Below are 20,779 nucleotides of genomic sequence, written 5' to 3' on the forward strand. Positions count from 1 at the left end.
AATTTCCTTTTCGTGATGTCATCGGTTTTCATTTTATAAAAAGGGAAAATTTGGAATTTTACTTGCAAGTCAAGACATATATGAAATCGTTTGTGTTACAATTCATATTGTCGTTGACACTAAACGTAAACTTATGAAAATTATATTTGTTTTTTGGCGTAATATACATCGAAGATCCGGGCATTTAGATACATAAAAACCGGTCCTTGTGAAAGATGAATTGAATTTTGCTTTGGTTAGGAGGCGTTTCAGATTAGGTGACTGTCTCTGTAACTTAATGAATTGAAATATATATATATATATAGCACAAATAGCTCCCAGGACTTTTTAACATAACGCTATATTCCAATGATAATTAGTTACATTGATCATTGAGCTTCTTTGATATGGCTCAAATTAAAATTTAGAGATTAAAACCATTCGCCTTTTTGGGATATGGCCGATATTTTGTTGAACATGCAACCCCAGCAAAGCTTTATTGTTCCATTAACTCGTCCTCGAGACATCCCAGTGCCGATGTTAACAGTTTGTACGAAAGAAGAGGAGTAGGACCGTAGGAGTTGATTGCTGTTTCCGGGACTCCATAATGAGCAATTTATAGCAGTGTACATTTACGGCTTTGTTTTTATGTCCCATTGCCAATTATTTGATATTTATTGTCTAATGATCCATGAAATGACTGTTTAACCTTTTAATTTAACAATATGGTGTATTCAGATTTCGTGATGATCAACGATTAATGTCATTATAGCTAAAAATAATTATGATTTTAGTAATTTTCATTAGGATTCATTTGCTGTAAAAACTTTGAAATTAGTTAATAATTAATGTCATTTATGTATAAAAACCTCGCGTTAACAACGTGGCTGGTTATTTTACGATAGAAATACACAATAGTAGGTAAGCCAACGTTTCTTACATGATATTTTAAAAATAAATCCCTGGTTAAAACTATCGATGTGTTAATATACTGAAGAGTGTTGTGAACCAGTTATAGTAGCCAAAGCGACTCTTTTTTTTTATTTATTATTTTTTTACAAATTACAACTTTGTTGGCATTTTTTTTTTCTTGAAAAATGTTTATTCACAAATTTTAAATACAATATCATATACAATACATATATGCTTTAGAATGTATTCATATATACATTAATATACACCATTATGAAATTGTTAAAAAGGATTGAAAAATGCTTATGTACATTTGAAATAACTTTTTTTTTTTTTTTTTTTTTTTTTTTTAAAAGTCAATGCTTATCTCACCATTTAATCCTTGTTTATAAAATAATATTACATAACTCTATTGGAAGGGTTTTACATGACTGTTGAAGACCAAATAAAATAACAGTGCCTAGTTCATTAATACTTATATTCATTTTCAATATATCCACTAGTATATCTTTAATCAAAAGTTTGAAATCTGTCAAATGTTGGCATCTAATGAATAAATGTTCAATATCTTCGAGCATTAATTTACAAACACGACAATATTCGTCACTTACTTTACCTATCTTAAATAGCTTTTCTTTTGACCATAATATATTATGTACAATTTTAAAATCTAAGTCAACACATTTAGGATTTTTGTAAGTACAAAACACGTTTTTCCATATGATAGGAAAATTACACACGAAACTCTTTTTCTCCCAATAATTTAAACAATTAGGTTGAACAAATTTATAGCTGAGTAGCTTCTGATAGCAGAATTTAGAAGTTTGGTGTTATCAATTCATCGTCTATCACATGACTCGTGTTGGAAGACGACATTGTTGTTACATACGTGTTAGTGTGAATTACTCTCAACTATGTCTTAATTAATTCATAATTTCTAACAATTGTGTTATATCTACGTTTAGGGTTATAAGCGTGAATTAAACTAATAATACGTTTTGTAGATACAAACCCAGGCTTAGTATTATCTAAAATATCAGCTATTTGTCTAATGCCCGAAATTTTGAAAGTATCATTATTTAGGGGTTTATTATTATTCTTAATATATTTATTGTTAAACAATGGTTGTATAGCTATATCCACAATTGTATCTGGGAAGGGTCTTGTGCCTTTGTTTAAATCATCCCAGGATTCTAGTAAGTTTTTATAAAAATCTGGTAAATTCTTCAATAACCTTTTGGTATATAAAACTTTTAAGATATCTTTACCAAGATTAAAATTACCGTACGTGTTAATAAAATACATCCACCGTCGCATTTATTCCCAATAACCGAAGTTTGTTTTATACGTGGAGGTTTACCATTCCAAAGGAAGTTACGAATAGCCTTGTTTATTTCAATTTCAATATCCGGGGGTATTGGTAGAACGGCCATAAGAAAATATAATTTAGTTAAAACTAGCGATTGTACAACAGTGGATTTGCCATGTAAGGTTAGATTTCGTTTACTCCATAAATTAAGAATTTGTTTGATTTTTGTAACTTTAGTACGCCAGTTCATATTTTCACAATACAGTTTATTCGGTCCAAGATATACACCTAGAATTAACATGCACTCAGTAACAATATTAACTGGTATATTAAAGCTATATGTGGTATGGACCGATTTACCAACAGGCATTATTTCCGACTTTTCAACATTCATTTTTGCTCCTGATGCTAAACAATAGGGTTCAATAATTTCAAAAACATTATTTACTGATTTTTCATCCGAGAGAGTTAAAGTGATATTACCTGCATGTTGGTATATCAATGAAATCGCCTCACAGCCACTAATATTAATACCTTTAAGAGGAGATTGTTTTATGATAATATTAAGTGGTTCTGCTGTCAATACATATAGCATGGCCCTATGGTGGCTGATATCGGATATCCTTGTTTTATTCCCCTTGACCAATCGAAGAAGGGAGACAAATGACCATTACACTTTATAGTACTTATTGCATTACTAAAAAGAATTTTAATCCATTTAATAAAGCCCACGATCTGATTCCTAAAATACGTAATCTGCGGAACATTAATGGGCGTATGGATTAGGACCCAGAGAGGAATATAAGCACACCACGCCTATCCAGTTAAATATTTTGGCGGCGTTTAACATTCTATTTTTCTGCACATGCTTGGCAAATAAAGACGGGATCATACAGAAAGTATAAATGTAAACAACGCTGGTACAAAGGAAATATAGAAATATCTTGATTTGCTTTCAAAAATAAATTATTGTTTTATATTATTCCAGTTATATACATTAGAAATACTATACTTACCGTATTTGTTTTTTTTTCCCACCAAAATAAAGGAAAATGTTGAAAATGTTGATTTTGGGTGCAACTCTTTTTGTTGCTGTCATGGCCAATGCTGATGAATCGGAAGACAGAGCAAAGAAAAGTTGTAAGATTTTTTTCAATCACTTTAAAAAAAATGACACCATAGATGTCCCTTTTTCCAGTTCATTTTTCCAGTAATGTTTTCTAAATTGAAATAATTAGGAGGCCTTATTATATATTCCTTCTAAAAGCCAATTAAGGCTTGTTTTTGAAATTAAAGTTGTAATCACGATATAAACCTACATTAGAAGACTCTGTCAAATGGCCCTAGGTGGCTAGTGAATCCCTGATTCACCCCGTCTCTCATGGCTAACTGTATGGTGTATGCCCGTCTTCATTAGCCCAATCGGTGCTAAAAAAGTAGCGTCTGGTTATTCCAATCTACACCGATAATATTTATTGGGTATGCTCTCTAGAGAAGAATATGAGGTCACCGTTTGACATGACTTGTGGAATATGTCTAACCCCGTTCTTCCAAGTCGCTTGTTACAAATTGCGCTGAAACGCAATATGGTACACGATTCGTGTACCAATCGTAAAATGTTTATTTTGTCTTAAATATTGGATATCAGAAGCCCATCTTTTCCCGGTAATATCACAACACCAATGTTGATTAAAATTGACAAATAATTCGTGTTTTCATTGTCGAAGGTTTTTGATGATATTGAGTTAGAGACTTAGCGACTTTAATGGTTTTACAAGATTCAAGACGGCTTTAGCGTAACTGATTGGCTTGAGTGATACTTGGTGACCCAATCTGCTGTGTTATTAGCCAAGTACGGGCGACAGGTTTACATGAAGGATCAAGATGTTTCCATTTTAATATAGGCTTATAAACGGAATCTAACTTTAATACTGATTATAGTATATTTGAGTCTAATGTACGTTATCCTGCTAAACATTAAAGGGGCATTAGGTAAGATTAGATAAAGAGTTGGCAGTTCTCGCTATAATAGTCACAACATAATGGTGAACATTTCAGTCAAATTGCTCCATTCTGAACCGAGATATTAGCGATTCAATTTTACTATAGCCCCATCGTCATTGCTAACGTTGGTACGATAATAAACAAGGTCTTGATTATCTATTTTTACGTTAAATTATCCATCACAAAATGTATTCAAATCCACTAATTATCGCAGGCTACCGATGGTATCGAGAGTTGATTATGGTCTGGATAAGTCAATTAATATCTAATTAATAATTAAGATAACATTTCAGGCCTAAAGAAAAGATCTGCAATAGACAGATTTAGCTCTTGTATAATGCATGTCTAACTCAATGTTTTTTTTTCAGACGATTTTTGTTATGTAAATGGACAAAGTTACCGGAATGGACAGAGCTTTCATCTAAACTATGACCCATGTACGACGTATAGATGCGAAAATGGAGTAGCACAACTCGCTCAAGTTGGTATGTCGTTACATCTAAAGCTATCGTTACGTATAATGACGTTTGTGTAATAATTAAAGAAACATTGTGTAAGATTTAGATAAAGAGCTAGCCATTCTTGCGACAATAGTTCAAAAATAGATAATGAAAAATGAACATATTGAACATTTCATTAAAATTACTTTATTCTGAGTGAACTTATGAATGTTGGAAGATGTAGCATAGATTTTTTTTTACTGGCAACGGTACTGGACAAACGTGACGTAGTTTCGATTACCAATATTTTCGTTAATTTTTAAATCTAGCTGTCGTTAAGATCTTTTAAATCCCTGTCACCCGATGGTCTAGAGAGTTGACTATGGGCTTGTCATGATAATAAATGTCTAAATAATAGTTTAAATAACATTTGAAGCCAAAACAAAGACCTACAAAAGGCAGATTTAGCTCTTATATAATGCATGTTTAAGTAGCTGGTTTAGAGATGACAAAGGATAGACACTGAGGGTGGACCAGGAAGCCCTCGCTGCGATATGCCTGATATTATCTATAGGTACTACATTAATTTGGAGCCGTTGTGGCTCAGTGAGTAATGCACTGACTCTCTCATTTGGAGATCCAGGGTTGAATCCCGGTGTTGGCCGAGAAGGTTCCTCGGATGGTGCAAAAAAAAAAAAAAAAAAAAAAAAAAAAATGAACGTCCTGTGTACACCTTGGCGTGCACGTAAAAGAAGATTCGACAGTTGGAATTCAATTGCTGTCCGGGCAAAATGTCTTTCATAGCACACTGACCACCTTCGTTAGCTCTGTTGAAGCAGAAAAGTAGGACGCTACACCCCATTTTATCCATTCCTATTTTTTTTAAAAAATGGATATAATATAAACGATTAGTTGTATTATATGTGATTTGAAAGTTACATTAAGTAACATAATTATTTCAGTATGGTCACTTAATTATCTGTCCGTACTTTCGGGCTCGGAAACTTTATTTCCCTTTTTTATATTCAGAATGCAAAGATTTGGCAGGTAGATGTCATGCTGATGGATCATCATGGAATGAAGGTTGTGTTGAATATACTTGTAAGGTAGAGTCTAACGGCCATTGGAAGATAACTCCACAATCAGGTAATTAGTGCCTAACCGTTACATAGAGATAACTCCACATTCAGGACCCTGTTTCTCGAAATCTTAACTAAAGATAAAATCCAAATTTTAGTAGATACTTCAATTTTGATTGGCTAAGCACTAAAATCAATCTAATATTATCCAATCAAATTACTAAAATTTGGATTTTATCTTAGTTAAAATTTCGTGAAACAGGTCCCTGGTAAATAGTGCTCTAGAATCAGGTAAGAAGTGCCTTGCCGTTACCCGAGAGAGGTCATCTATGTCCGTTCCTCAATCTCTTTCAATTTTTAAATAAAATATTGTTTTTTTACCCCACCCCCAACCCCCCAAAAACCCCAACCAAAAAACCAAAAAAACCCCCAAAAACCCCAGGTACACGTACACTGTGTATAATTCGCAGTTGCTCTGTGAATATGACGCTGGCTCGCTAATTAGCAAATCCCTTGTTCGCTCCTGGTGTTGGCCTAGAAAGTTTCTCGGAAATTTCAGGCGTGGTTTCCCCTTGTCAGTGGAGTAGGATGGAGGGCCTGACAGGGAGAGTATCTAGTCGTTCGGTTGGGACGAAAAATCGAGGTCCCACGTACACATTGATTTGTACGTACAAGAAACCCTGGCAGTTGGAATTCGAAATATGAGTAGACTGTATACGTTTCTTTGGTAAATATATAATAATCTACAAATTTCGTTAATTTGGCTGATATGTATAGTGTCTAGTCGTTGGGATGAGATAAAAGCCGAGGTCCCGTGTACACGTTGGCGTGCACGTAAAAAAGCCATTGACTGTTGGAATTCAAATGCTGCCCCATTTTTTCATTCTATTAATTATTTGTCATGGTTAATATATGTTAAGGTATGTTAATATTTATTTATTTGTTAAATATCTTTACGCAATAAATTAAAATGGATGAAATTTCTTTAGGTTGGTAAACTTCCATAACTGAATAATACTGTTACTTTGTGTTCATGTTGATAGTTATCTGTCATATCATTAGTTATGTTAGTATTTATATATTTCTTTGTTGTATTAGGTTGTAGAGATGAACGTGGACAGTGTCACCCACGCGATAGTAGATATACCAATGATTGTACTACCTATCAATGTTCTGGTTTACCAAATGGTGGCTGGCGAACATCTGTAATAACAACTAGTGAGTAGGCCTATAACAGAGTTTTTTTTTATATTTTGCTATTTGTGGCTCAGTGGACAAGGCACTGGCTTATTAACCTGGAGGTCATGGTCTCGGTCCATGTATTGGCCGGTGAAGTTCCCCTGGCAGACCACTTGTTATTGGTGCAGGACGGACGGCCTGACTATTACCGGCGTATAGTCGTTCGGATGGGACAAAAAAGAAAGATTCCGTGTACACCCTGGCATACACGTAAAAAACCTGAAAGTTGGCATTCAATTGTTGTATGTCCGTCTTCATTATCCCGATTGAAGCAGAAAACTTCATTCATTCATTCATTCATCCATTTATTCATTTTTCGCACTGATTCATATATCTTGTTGAAAGAAAAATGCATTTGCCAACCAACTCTACAATTCCCTGTTGTCTCTTTATTACTCTATCTGTTAAATAAAATGACACAGCTTCCAAAACAGAAAATAAGTGCCTAGGGCCCTGCAATTCCTCAATCCCGAGAAGAAACGACATCTTGTCATCTTCACATGCCTTTTGCGTTCTCTGGACCCCAAACCTGACCTCGCTACAATTACCGATAGACACATCTTCCTAATCGTCAATTGTAGGTAACACATAGTTTGCTTGAGGTTGGACAATAAACATTTCGTTTAATCAAATCCAATTTCACGTAAATATAAGACTTTTCCATTTTGTATAATATGTTAACTGAATTGACTTAATTTAACCAAGCAACCTGCAGCTATTTGTCGATTTCAAATATTTCAAAGCCATAGGACTATTGTTGCCTCGTACATTTCTCCGTCCCCAGTACTCGGGTTTTCTGCCAGAGCTAAAGACAGTAATTGTATTAATCCCGAAATGACTTGGGCTACTATGTGGTGAGTAGATAACTCTCTCAAAGAAAAGCCGCTAAACACACACTCTCTCTCTCTCTCTCTCTCTCTCTCTCTCTCTCTCTCTCATATAAAAATAAAAATATAATTTGGTATTTCAGTGTGCAAGGATGCCTATGGCAAATGTCACGCACCCGATGGTCCCCAGTTTGCATATGTTTACAATGGAAGACTGTATCAGAACTGTTCATGCAGACCGTACGGTGGAGTTATTAAATATCACTGTAGTTCACAGACCATTGGTTAAAATAAATCTAGGCTACTACTGAAAGATGTGGGTCGATTTGTTATCTAAGGCGGCGTTAGTTACGTAGTTATGGAAGTGAAACCATAACTATTATCTTCCGGAAATGAAATTTCCTAAACCAAACTCCTCCCTTTTTGTGGATCCTTTATAGAGGTCACAATATTTATACCAACATTGTGGGACCTCTGAACGCCCCATAATTTTGTCTGTTTTCGTATATGGTCAATATATCTTGGATGAGTTCGATTTTGGTGCGCATGAGACTGCAACTGCTTAGGTTATGTCCCCTCCCATATACGCAATATTTGAAATATATACAAAGCTTCTGAGGTCATAATTATTTTCTGATTTAGATGAAACTTAAAATGTATGTTAAGAATCAAAAGATCTCGAATGAGTTTGGTGAGCATCGGACCGTAACTTCCCGCCTTTACCAAGAAAATGAAACAAAATTAGTTGGGAACTCTATTGTGACGAATTTGGAACATGAGAACATGAAACCTATCGACTTTCATCGTTATATGTTGGTCCGTCCGCCAGGGATGAACCCTATCGATAATTAAGTTATTAATCCATTGCCGAAAGTAAGACATATTCTACACTGTAAATTGACTGGCAGAAAGTTGCCTGTAAAATGACTCTATATTATCATTGATATGCATATTTAAACCTAAATGCAAAATTTAGATTTACAAACACCGTGTAAATTTACAATGAATAAAAATAAACCAGACGTAATGTAAGTAGCCTTAAAAGGTTTATCAATGTTAAAGATCAAAAGAGATCTAAAATTACATGTTTCCTGTAGATTGTACACGAATACTGTATTTAAACATGTTTGAACAGTAGAATTACGCATACAAAACAGTCAGTACAGCATACATTTACTTTTAACAAATATAGTTCTATCAATACAGATTACATGTACAAAAACACAGTTCTTACTTATGAAACTACACTTTTACAGTTAATCTACCCATCTTTTACAGTAATCCTATATTACCTCATACTAATACATTAAATTTATATTATAAAAACAGGCAGTGGTATATTTAGAGCGTTATGTTACAAACATTACATATTTTTCGCTGTAGTTTTACATTTATTTGTATATGTTATTCACAAATTCTCAAATTTTGTGTGAAGTAGTGCGATCATATCGATATTCAGCTTTCCATAACCTTCCGTTTCAGAGTTTTTCCCCTGTCCCGAAGAGCCTCTGATTTAATGGATTTATTTCATATTTGATGTGAAGCATTGGAGTCATGAAAGGACGAACCCTATCCTATTCAGCGTTCCGCATTCTGCTTTTCCAGAGTTCTGCCCCAACACCTTTCCAAAATCCTTGTCAACGCAATATTAGTTTCTTTTCTCAAATTCGATTTGAAGCATTGGGGGATCCTATCGATTTTGACTGTTCTCCGCCCAACTCTTAGAAAGTGTGGTCGCATCTTGCATAACAATCGCTTGTTAGTATATTAAGGAAGCGGAGAGAAATAGCATAGTTATGCGACATTACTCTTGTAACACAAAAATTGAATACTAATTAGAATCACGATAAGAAATGACGTTGGAGTAGGGGTTAGGAGTCGAGGTTTAATTCTAGCAAACAGCCATGAGATATGTTCCAGATCCACTCTAAGTTTACACAATTTTTACACAATTGAGGAAATATCACTTAAAATCCTCCTTACATTGAAATCAATTAGCAATCTTATCAGATGGACAAAACGTAGGCACTAGCTTGACACGACTAACAGCCATGCGGAAGTCGTTAGTGAAGTCATTAATCATCACAGCTGACCTGAGTTACGCAAGGCCTTTGTCTGGTAAAGCAATCTGTACCGAAGCCTTGATCGGGCAATAGCCAGATGTGTAATCTTTTGACATGCTTTGTCTAGAAGGGTTTATAAACCCAGAATACAAACGAATCGACAGAGGAGGCTAGAGCGTGTGGGAGTTGGAAGCTAGGACATGGCCCCCTCAATACAAGTTAGTTATGGGGTCTTTAATATTAAGATGTTTATACTTGATATGTAAGAAGGAGAATAAAAGTATTATAAGATGTTAAACCAGTGTTGTCATCAAGAACCTAACTTAAAGACCCAATACTGTCACACAATTTTTCTCGCGGTTTCCTGTTCAGGAGCTATGGAAATAACAATCAAAAACTACTAGTTATGCAGCACCAAAAGAACAGTAAGAAGGAGGACAAGAAGAACAGGTTGGAATATAGGCGACTGGCTCCATGGAGAAGTGCATGTTGAGCTGCGAGATTCTTCAAGAACTTGCTCATGTTTATTAGAATACGGTTATATAATCTCTTCATTTGCGGTCTATGGCTACGGATTGGTTAAGTGTGAATTTCTTCACGTTACAAACACATAAAGCCCACAGTCGTTCGATCGTCCTTAAGTCTTAACGTCCGCTTTCACCTTGGATGATATCGCAGACAAGTGTTTCCTGGAAAACTTGCTAGAGGAGTCAAATAATAGGCTTATAGTCTAGCATAGGTAGGAGACGCGGGATCGATTAGGAGGCCTATTCGATCCCGTTTCCTTTGGTTAATTAGACACAATGCCTTTTGCAGGATAGATTTTTGCGGGTAAATTTCATCCAAAGGAATTACTCTCGGTACTAGTAATAGTATATTGCATCGGAGACCGTAGGAAAGATGGTGAGCGTCCACAGACAAAACATCTACCGGTTAAGTCACGAGATGTAAACGGGATTAGGATACGTGATTGTTTTCGAGGATTTTGGGTTGGGTTAGGTCTAGGGTTAGGTGTAAGAATTTGGGGGAGGAGTTATGTCCCCACATAAGCACTGACCTAGGATGATGAAAATTTCCTAGTTTTTATAAAATACATTAAATTTATATACAAAATTGGTTCCGTTGTTGTTTGGTGCTGGTTGCGCTGATTGTCTTCCTTGGGTGACGCTTGTGGTCTTCTGTTTGCATCTCGTGACCTTAACGAAATATGCAGGTGGCTTTCATATTTAGATCAGCCCAACATCTACCCTTTTAAATTCAACGGAAGGCCAGCGGGTGAAGAACTCAAAACTAATTGCGAAACCATGTTGGTACCGGGGTTTTAGGTTTCAAATATCCACATAATACTGTTATTTTCTTCCCGACGGATTTAAAAGTTATAATTGTAGGGGGAAAAAATGTACAAACCCAGAACCATTCATTTGACCCACTGGGTAGTCTAATTCCACTTCACTAGTTTTCTTCTGCAATATCGCCCTTTAGAATTAATATAAACAAACGAAAAAAAACCCAGCACCCATTTTTAGCAAATTGTGCAACTAGGCGTAAATTTATCCCAGGTTGGGAACCATTGGGCAATTATTTTTCTGCGTGATACTTGTAATATAGTAATGCATGTATATATATATATAATTAACTATAATATATGCAGTTCTATAATTGAAGTAATTAGTATATTAATATACAACAATTACATATAATAACAGCCATAATATGTGGCAGTTTATTACTACCAATTTGTAACTGGTAGATTTCTCTCGTTTCAATTTCCGTTCTATATAAGCTTAATTGGATCTAATGAAACATTATACATGACGAAAGTAAAGGCGCATTCAAACAGAAGCTTCGAAAATACCACTGGTTCTAATATACTCTTCAAATTAAAGTAGGGGATATTGAAATGCTCATTGTCAAATTTGACACTTCAAGGAAGGGTTGATGAAAACTGCCGCGTGCTGGTTTATTTATCCATGTTTGCTTTCCTATCGGTTCTTGCATAAGATTTACTGTTTAGTGTATCTTTGCTTTAGTGTGTTTCGTTTAATTTGATCGGGAGACGTGTTCGTCGACGTCAACGTCCCCCAACAACACTGCAAGAATTGGCCGTGGCATTGCAAGAGGAGTGGGTCAGATTGCCCCAAATCGTGATTGGACGGTTGATTATGAGCATGCCACGACGAATTGCTGAATGTCTGAGGATTGGTGGAGCAATTATTTATTATTAAGACAAAACTCAAAAACTTCCATTTTCACTTTTGACGGCGTATCTCTTTGCGAGTGAAATGGGGCCGTGAGGTAAGCCGCCCATATGAACTGTTTATGTTCATGTGTAGGCAATTGACCTGTTATTAACATACACTGGTTACCTCTAATAAAAACAGCAGTGCATTTCTGCAGTTTTATATTATTTCTGAATATCCCCTACTTTTTTTGAAGGGTATATTAAATTATGGTTAACCGATAGTAATCTCGTAGAATTCCGCGTATTGCGATTTGAGGGAACTGTTTCATGTTTGGGCCACCGAACGTGTTTGTTATTAAGGTACGCTACGACAGGAGAGGGTGTTATTCAACGTCTTGTTATCACAGCACTTCAATCAATTGTGTTTTTTGTCTATGGCCACTGTGTACAGCTATGTTTCTGCGTCTACCCTCAATCGAATCTCAACTGTCCGGTTTCTTTGACACTGTTATGTACCTTAGATTTTGGTCTAATCCGTACGATCACACAACACTTTACTTGAAGCCCCACAGGCCTTATCTCTTATAATTGAGAACCGGGCTTGAAAACTCCCTATATTATTTTCGGCCTACGCCAGGATTAGAACCCAATACATTCTTGTAGAGAATCCAGTTCCCTTACCGCGCAACCGCCACGGTAAACTACTTTTGTTTAGCTTAAAGCGGAAATTGCAAATTTTTAAGTTATATTTTTAAAATTTATTAAAATAAAGCCTGAAAATAGATGGTATCCATAAACAGTCCTACCTTGTTAAAGAATAATCCTATTAATCCTATAATTCACTATTGCCAGCTGAGAAATTGGCAAAAATATCATTTTCCTCTTCATTTTCAAACGTTTGAAAAAGCTACTCCATGGTGGAGAATAGAAAACAAGGGAGGTAATTGTGTTATTATTTACGGTGTAAATGAGTTGTAAGTGTGAGAATGACACCTATGATCGTTTAATTGTGAGTTGACAACCTATTGAGCAAAAGACATAGAAATAATTACGTTTTGACTTTCTTAGAAAATTTGAAATTCTCGCTTTAATGTGCTATTACCGAAATCTTCATTTGAGTCAGAAACAGAAAATTTTACGAATCCGGATTTCGTTTGACGGAAGACTAAATAAAGACATATCTAGGATTGTTGCGAATTTGAATCAAGATTCTTTCCACTTTCCGAATCCATTTCGTTTGTTTTCTTAAGATTTTCAAACCTGGATTCACATAATATATATATATATATATATATATATATATATATATATATATATATATATATGAATTTGCGACTCTGACTGGTTATGTGAGTACTTTACACCTACATAATAGTGTCGATCTATTTAACTTAAACATGCATTATGCAAGAGCAAAATCTGCTTATTGCAAGTCTTTCTTTAGGCCTGAAATGTTATCTAAATTATCAATTAGACATTAATTAACTTATCCAGACTATAATAAACTCTCGATGTCAAGGCTAGCCTTCGATGTTGGCTGGATTAGATTCCTATATGCCGCTAACGGCTATTGATAATTAAATCAGAAAAAGTGGATAATCGAGACTATGCTGTTTATATTAATGATTTTAGTAATGATGACCGAGACTATGCAAAAATTTCACCGGCTTCTTTCTCGGCTCATAGTGGATCAATTTGACTGAAATTTCCAGCAAATTACCTTTACACTATCTAGTTTTTAACTATTATAGCGAGAACTGTCATCTCTTTATCTTATCTCCCATAATGTATCTTTAAATAACAATCTTATTCTAGCGGGGAATGTCAAATGCAAGCCGATATACGTTCGGAGAAAAGAACAAATTATGCCTCGATATTTAGTATGGAAATGAAATGAAATGGGGCTTAACGTCATATATTTCTGCCCCGACTGGGCAAATGAAGACGGGCATACGCCATATACAGTGAGCTATGAGGGAAATTTTGCCAGAATTCCAGCAGTCATGGGTTCCTTTACATGCACGCAAACGTGTACACGGGGCCTCGGTGTTTCGTATACATTGTCCTTACCAGACCCTATATCCTGCAAAGTTGACTAGCGGAAACAAAGCTGTAATGTCAGGGAGAACTTTCTCGACCACCACCGAGATGAATCTCAAGATTGGTATGGAATTAAAACCGACCCTGACCGTAATGACTGTTGGATTTTTCCGTCAAACGAGCCAAATTAAGGATGAGATGTCTGAGCCGGGTTTGACAACAACAAAGGAGCAGTTACCACACATATATCACTGATAAAATGCTTTCAAAATTACAATAAAATCAATGAATAGCCATTTATAATGTTTGAAGATTCGATATAATTGAAATATAATCATCAGATTGTAATGCCGTATTACCAATAGAGTATTTTACATTTTAAACAGAAGTGATATTTCAAATAAGAAAATTTGTTTGGCCCTTAGAACAAAAATACAATTACGAAACTACAACTACCAAAACACAATTAAGCACATGGCAATTTCTGAGCAGTATTTTTTTAAAAGTTAATAAGCCTCTAACCACGCTAACTAGTTTAAAAACTCAGCCACTTGGAATAATATCCCTCGTTTTCTCTCGATAACTCTGCTTATGTAAACATGATTTTTGTTGGTTGCAAAACGCCGCATTTGAGAAATGGGGGATACGGATGGCTTCAATATCGAAAGCCATAGCTGGACATGATCTATTGTCTGAATTAAAAACAACATCGGTACATCACCATAACATTTTTTTTATGTCAGTCAAATGTCATATTTAATTAAACGCAGAATTTTGAACTTTATAATCATTATAGAACAAAATGATATTTATTTAGGACCGAAACCATTTTATGAACCCCTGGTAGGATATCACTTAAGTATAACTTGTATACAGCTTCCGGTGATTTATTCATATTATATATGATCAGATATCAGCAATTTAATATAATGGGATATAAATAATAGATGCCCTATTGTCAGTGGAAACTAAGAGCGATCCACATTTATAAACGTAACAGTATGTTGTACGTATTGTTTCTGTCTGTAATTCTACAGACTGTTCTCGTCTGTTGTGCACCGCCTAATTCAAGACAGAAACGAGAAGGTAAGACAACCCTTGCTTTACTGTTGAGAAATCTACGGTAAGGAGCAGATATTGGCGAATGGACAGGAAAGGGCTAGAGCTTTACGGCTAGAATAACATAAGATATATTATTTCTCTGCTCATGTTTACAATGCTAGAGAGGTGAATGTTTCCGGGACAGCAACGTATCAGCCAACTCCCCGTGGACTCAAAACTCACATAGTTTATTTTACGTGCATTCCAATGGGAGACATTTTCGCAGAACCCAAATGCCTCAATGTTTCCAACTCGTATATAATTATTTTGTTATCATGTCATTTAATATACTAGTTTATTATTTCCATTAAAGAGGCGTTATGCAAGATTTGGATAAAGAGATGACAGTTCTCGCTATAATAGTTAAAATAGGTAACGAAAAGGGAATTTGTTGAAAATTTCAGTCAAATTACTTCATTCTGAGTGAAGGTAGGGCTGTTTGAAGAACAGCGGCGTCTCAGTTGTCATTGCTACCGTTGTTACCACAGTAAACAAGTCTCGATTATCCATTTTTTAAATTAAATCCTTAACCCCAAATCGTGTTTAAGTTGATTATGTTCTTGTCGTGTTAATACATGTCTAATTAATAATTTATATAACACTTAATGCCTAAATAAAAGACTCTTGCATAATGTATCTTTAAGTCAATTTATGTTATATTGTTCCAAAGGATGTTTTGTTACGTGTATGAGTTCAGCTAGGTACATTCAATATTAAAAGATAATGCTGTTATCATCGAGAACTAACCACAGTTCAGAATCCGATTCGGAGCCACTGAATAAAAGACATATTATACTCCTGTACGACACACGTTACGGCAATATTGAACTGGTCCATCATACGGGAGGGATTGAAATACAACAGTAGCCTACAAAGTTGTATGAAGTGCCCCAGAAATGGTAACCACAACCGGTTTCGTGCTCGACACCACCAATAGATCTACATAATTCTAAACAATGGACTTTAATAAACGTATAGCCTTCGATTAAGTACCTTACTTTAACCACAAGTAATTGTTTCAGTTAAATACAATTAGGATGTGAACAGGAAATTAATTAAAGGTCAAATGTCAAGGTCATTTATGCAAATAGACGCAGGGCACCATTAATGCCAACGCTAGTGTAAAAGCTATTAATGTACATGTATAGATTTTCTTTCACTTTCCCTTCCCAGCTTTTGAATGGCGAATTTTGTTGAGTGTTTGTTGTAGAATGGAAGAAAAGAGCTTGAACATAGATTTTCTGTCAGGTTTTTGATGTGTAACAGAAACTATTAGTTTGTTTGTCATTTGATATCAATATAGGATGTGAATTGCCCAGCTCGTGCTAAACCCAGATACCCCCTTTTGCCAGTCTTCATTAGCCCGGAAAAACCAAGGTCCCGTGTGAACAGTGGCGTATACGTAAAAGATCCCTTAGCAGTTGGAATTCGATATAAGAGTAGGCCGAAGCGCCGCTGCCCGGGCAAAATTTCCATCATAGCCAACTGCATGGCATATGCCCGTCTTCATTAGCCCAGTTCGGAGTAGAACAGTAGGACGTTAGACTCCATTTCATTTCATTAGCCCGGTCGGTGCAGAAAATACAACGTCATTTATTTATTCATTCATTCATTCATTCATTGCTCTTTCTACAACATCCAACACAGTGAAATATTTGTAAACAGGTTGTATATATATTGTTTTACAGAAGGGTCATTTTGTATTCTACATGGTAAGGATTACTCTCATGGTGAAAACTTTACAGTTCCTCAATCTGGTCCTTGTGTAACATATAACTGTAACCATGGCTCAGTAAGACCTATAAAACTAGGTGAGTAAGAGAGAGAGAGAGAGAGAGAGAGAGAGACAGGGGGGTGGGGGTGGGGCTAGGTCATTTTATGATCTACATAAGGGATGAATTTTATTTTAATAATTGGCTTGAAACCACGCCGCTTGACTCAATAATATACCTTATGATCTAAAACGCACGCGTTAAATTATTCGGAATCCCCTGTATATAAAATAAAACTTAATAATAACTATTTATCTCATTATCGATTCATTATACTGGTTGAACGACAATGGGAAATGGACAAAATAAACACGCTATATTGTCGAGATATGTAAACTCTTCGAGTTTACCAATGTGGCGATAACGAGACTCAACTGTATTTTAGCTTAGTTTTCTGTTAGTACGTCTGGTTTGTATCTCATATTGGTATTACAGAATGTCGAGATGGCCAAGGTGGATGCGTACCTCAAGGCTCTGAAAGGGAATATTTCTGTAGAACAGAAGTTTGTGAAGAATGGGGAAATACCATTGGTTTCAGAACTCTACACTCTAGTAAGTATAAAAACATTGTTCAATAGAAAGGCAATTGCTTTGTTTAAGTGCCATGTAGTAACTAAATGAGAATAACACATGACGCAATTATATGCAATACAAGTTACTTGAGACGTTTATTTCTTGCGACGTTTCGACCAGCATTCTCTCGTCTTTAATCTTTACCTTGAGCAGAGGACTCGAATGAAGAAGCATCTGTTTGGTTCCCCGTGTTTAAAGAGAACATAGTTTACAATAGACAAGGGTTGATGTACTGTAATGATGAGAGCTGCATTGTGAATGTCTACCATTTTACTGGCAAAAATGTGACGGATAAGCTAGGTATTTATTCTGTAATTAGGAATGTAAGCTTCCAAACCGGGAAATGTCAAACACCGATAATGCCTTTGATCCAAAGCAGGCGGATTCTCAAATTCATATCTTTAAGAAGCAAACAAACTGAATTCCGAATCCGTAAGGAATCGAAATTCGGATTCCTTCCTTGACTGGACTTGACGTAGGGCTTAATGTCCGCTTTTACCCATGGTGATATCGGAGACAATTGTTTCTAGAAAACTTGCGAGAGGGATCAGTCGTTAAATTATAGAGCAGTGGTTCTCAACCTTTTTTTTCGCCAACGGCACACCATGGAACACATAAAAAATAGTGGCACACCTGGCTAAATGTATATGAAAAATATTTGAATTTGTGCTAAATAAAAACATGGTAAGTCAGACGGCATACAACCGTAGACAGAGCCTAGTTAATAGACACATAGAATGACTCAAACTAAATAAAGAAAAATACAGCTCTGTACATATCATTAGACACCGGTGAATACTCAATTGGGATCACGTGGTTTTTCGCATTTTCTTAGTGTGCCGTTCAAAATTTTGCCTCACACTTAAGTGATGCTACCGCTCCCATTTCCTTAGTTGAAGGCGCTATCGAGGGATTCAATAAACATTATAGGATCCATACAAAGGCATTGCTTCCGGGTATATGTGATAGGATTCTTTCCAATCCAACATGCCTTTGATTAGTTCAAATAAAGGGAGATAAATGTTGTCAGTGATTGTTTATGTCCATAATAAACGTTTTATAATATTTAATATAAGTACATGCCCTCTAACTTATATTTCATTTTTCTCTGTTGCAGAATACGTGATATAGGTATTTCATGTAGAATACTGTTAGCTACTTTCCAGAATCTGATATCATAAGTTTTTGTTATGTGTTTAATTACAGATTGTAGAGATCAGTTTGGTGAATGTCATACGATAGGTGTACCATGGACAAGAGACTGCCAGACATACGTCTGTAATAGACTTAACACAAACCGTTTCCAGATACGCACTGAAGCAATACGTAAGTGAAAGTAACAACTTTATCAAATGTGCAATGACACTAGATAGGGACGTGGGGTGGTGATGGTGCGCTTGTAGAGTCGCCTGTAGAGTAGAGTTTTCAGCGGATTCTCTGGTTTTCACCCACTGCTAAAGACCCACAAATGCACGCTTATTACAGAAATAATATTGATGTATATGTAAATCCCGAAATAACCTAGTTTGTGTTGAGTGTTTACCCCCCCCCCCCTTTCTATCTCCCTCTCTCTCTTTCGAAAATCGACATTTTTACTGTGTCGACAGGCGAAACCAAATCGGTTATATCTCAACACTAGCCTTATCTATAGACGTAAATTTTTCTAGGAAGACACATTGTCTTATCACAAGGTTCTACAACAAGGAATTTTGAAGGGAGAGATTCGTATTCAAATATTTAACTGTTTTCTTTATTAATTTTACAGAATGCCAAGATGCATATGGTAATTGCAAACAACTGGGTGAATCGTTTATTTACGCCATTAACAGACAACTGTATAGTAACTGTACATGTCATCAACAGGGCACCCGATTAAGATATGAATGCTATGGTTAATTTACAACAAAAAATCCTGGAAATCTGTATTTAGGACAGCAGTTACATGCCGATGCTTATATATCGTCGACCAAATTGTTATATCAACATATTACAGCATATTTGATAAAGAATTCTAGGTTTGTGTCGGAAAGATATATAAGCTATATATATATAATAGAACAATTTGGAAGCAAATATTAAAGTGACTATTATAGCTCTCTCTGTTTTGGGTCAAAAATAAAATTATCCATTGCAATGGATTTTTTTTGTGGAATGACAATCTGGCCTCGTTGAAAATTTCTACACTTATATCGACTTTAAAACAAATTACGCAATTGGTCTTCCATAATCAGGGCCCTTGAGAGGAATACGATGTGCTGGGGCGAGACCTATTCCCCCCCCCCTCCTTTCCAACACTAGTCATTGCTTGCCTTTAAGGCACTGTTTTAAAACGGTGACAATGCACACATAATTCTAATTAGATATTTATTTCTTAAACTGTGTTAGAACTTATTCAGTGCTTTAAGTCAAATTTGCAAACTTTCATTTTGATTTAATTTAAAAAAAAACAAATTAAAAGCTTAACTGTTAAAACTCAAAAATAATTTAATTGTTTGATTAATCCTATTTACACAAGTAGCCTAGTAAGACAAATCGCATTGAGCACAATCAATCGGAAATTTACTGTACGTTAACTACAAACATTATTGATCCCCAGCAACAAAATCATATATACAATCTTTATAGACATAAAAATATTAGTGTAACATAATACAATGAAGGATTTCTGAGCGTCGATCGGTATACAGCTTATAGTTGTCTGAAACATCGATCGGTTTACCGAGGGTTAAAAGCAACTTTCTTAGGAAAAACTGAGTTTAAGCGGGGATTTTCATAAAGCAGATTGTGATAAAGCGAAAACCCTTGTACATAATATCAATATAAGCTTCAAAGGACAATAAAAAAAATCATGCATAATTGCCCATTTCAATTTTGAACTTTGATATTCATGGGCCCCATAGACTCTTATGGGCCCTTGGCGGGGGCGGGGGCGGGGCGAGGGGCGGACCCCCATCTCGTGAGGCCTGTCCATAAGTAATTGTTATAGTGTATTACTGTAGTAATATACTGTCCCCAACTTCTTTAAAGAACTGGGTGTTTAAGTTTTTAAATTGGGCATCCATGTTTATAGACTGGGTGTTTAAGTTTATAGACTGAGTCTTCAAGTTTTTAAATTGGGCGTTCAAGTTTTTAAAATGAGTGTTTAGTCAATGAGCACCTTTAACTTGGGTTAATATTCCAAAAGAGTAATTAATGGAACGGGGTATCAGTGTGATACATATGCGGAAAATGAAATGCCAAGGATTTGAAATTACTATTA

The 20,779-nt window shown here is 35.5% G+C and overlaps 1 long non-coding RNA gene across 2 annotated transcripts; it reads left to right on the forward strand.

Annotated features, from left to right (window-relative positions):
• The first annotated feature begins 835 nt into the window (after positions 1-835).
• Positions 836-8,102, forward strand: LOC126811650 (uncharacterized). 2 transcript variants are annotated; one of them, XR_007675696.2, is made up of 6 exons: positions 836-900; positions 3,249-3,340; positions 4,573-4,689; positions 5,674-5,790; positions 6,822-6,941; positions 7,933-8,102. It is a non-coding gene; the product is annotated as an uncharacterized LOC126811650 (long non-coding RNA). The 2 variants fall into 2 exon arrangements; XR_007675697.2 differs by having other exon boundaries at positions 876-896.
• Positions 8,103-20,779: the final 12,677 nt, after the last annotated feature.

The sequence above is a fragment of the Patella vulgata genome, chromosome 2, assembly GCF_932274485.2.
Source record: "Patella vulgata chromosome 2, xgPatVulg1.2, whole genome shotgun sequence".
Taxonomy (NCBI): domain Eukaryota; kingdom Metazoa; phylum Mollusca; class Gastropoda; family Patellidae; genus Patella; species Patella vulgata.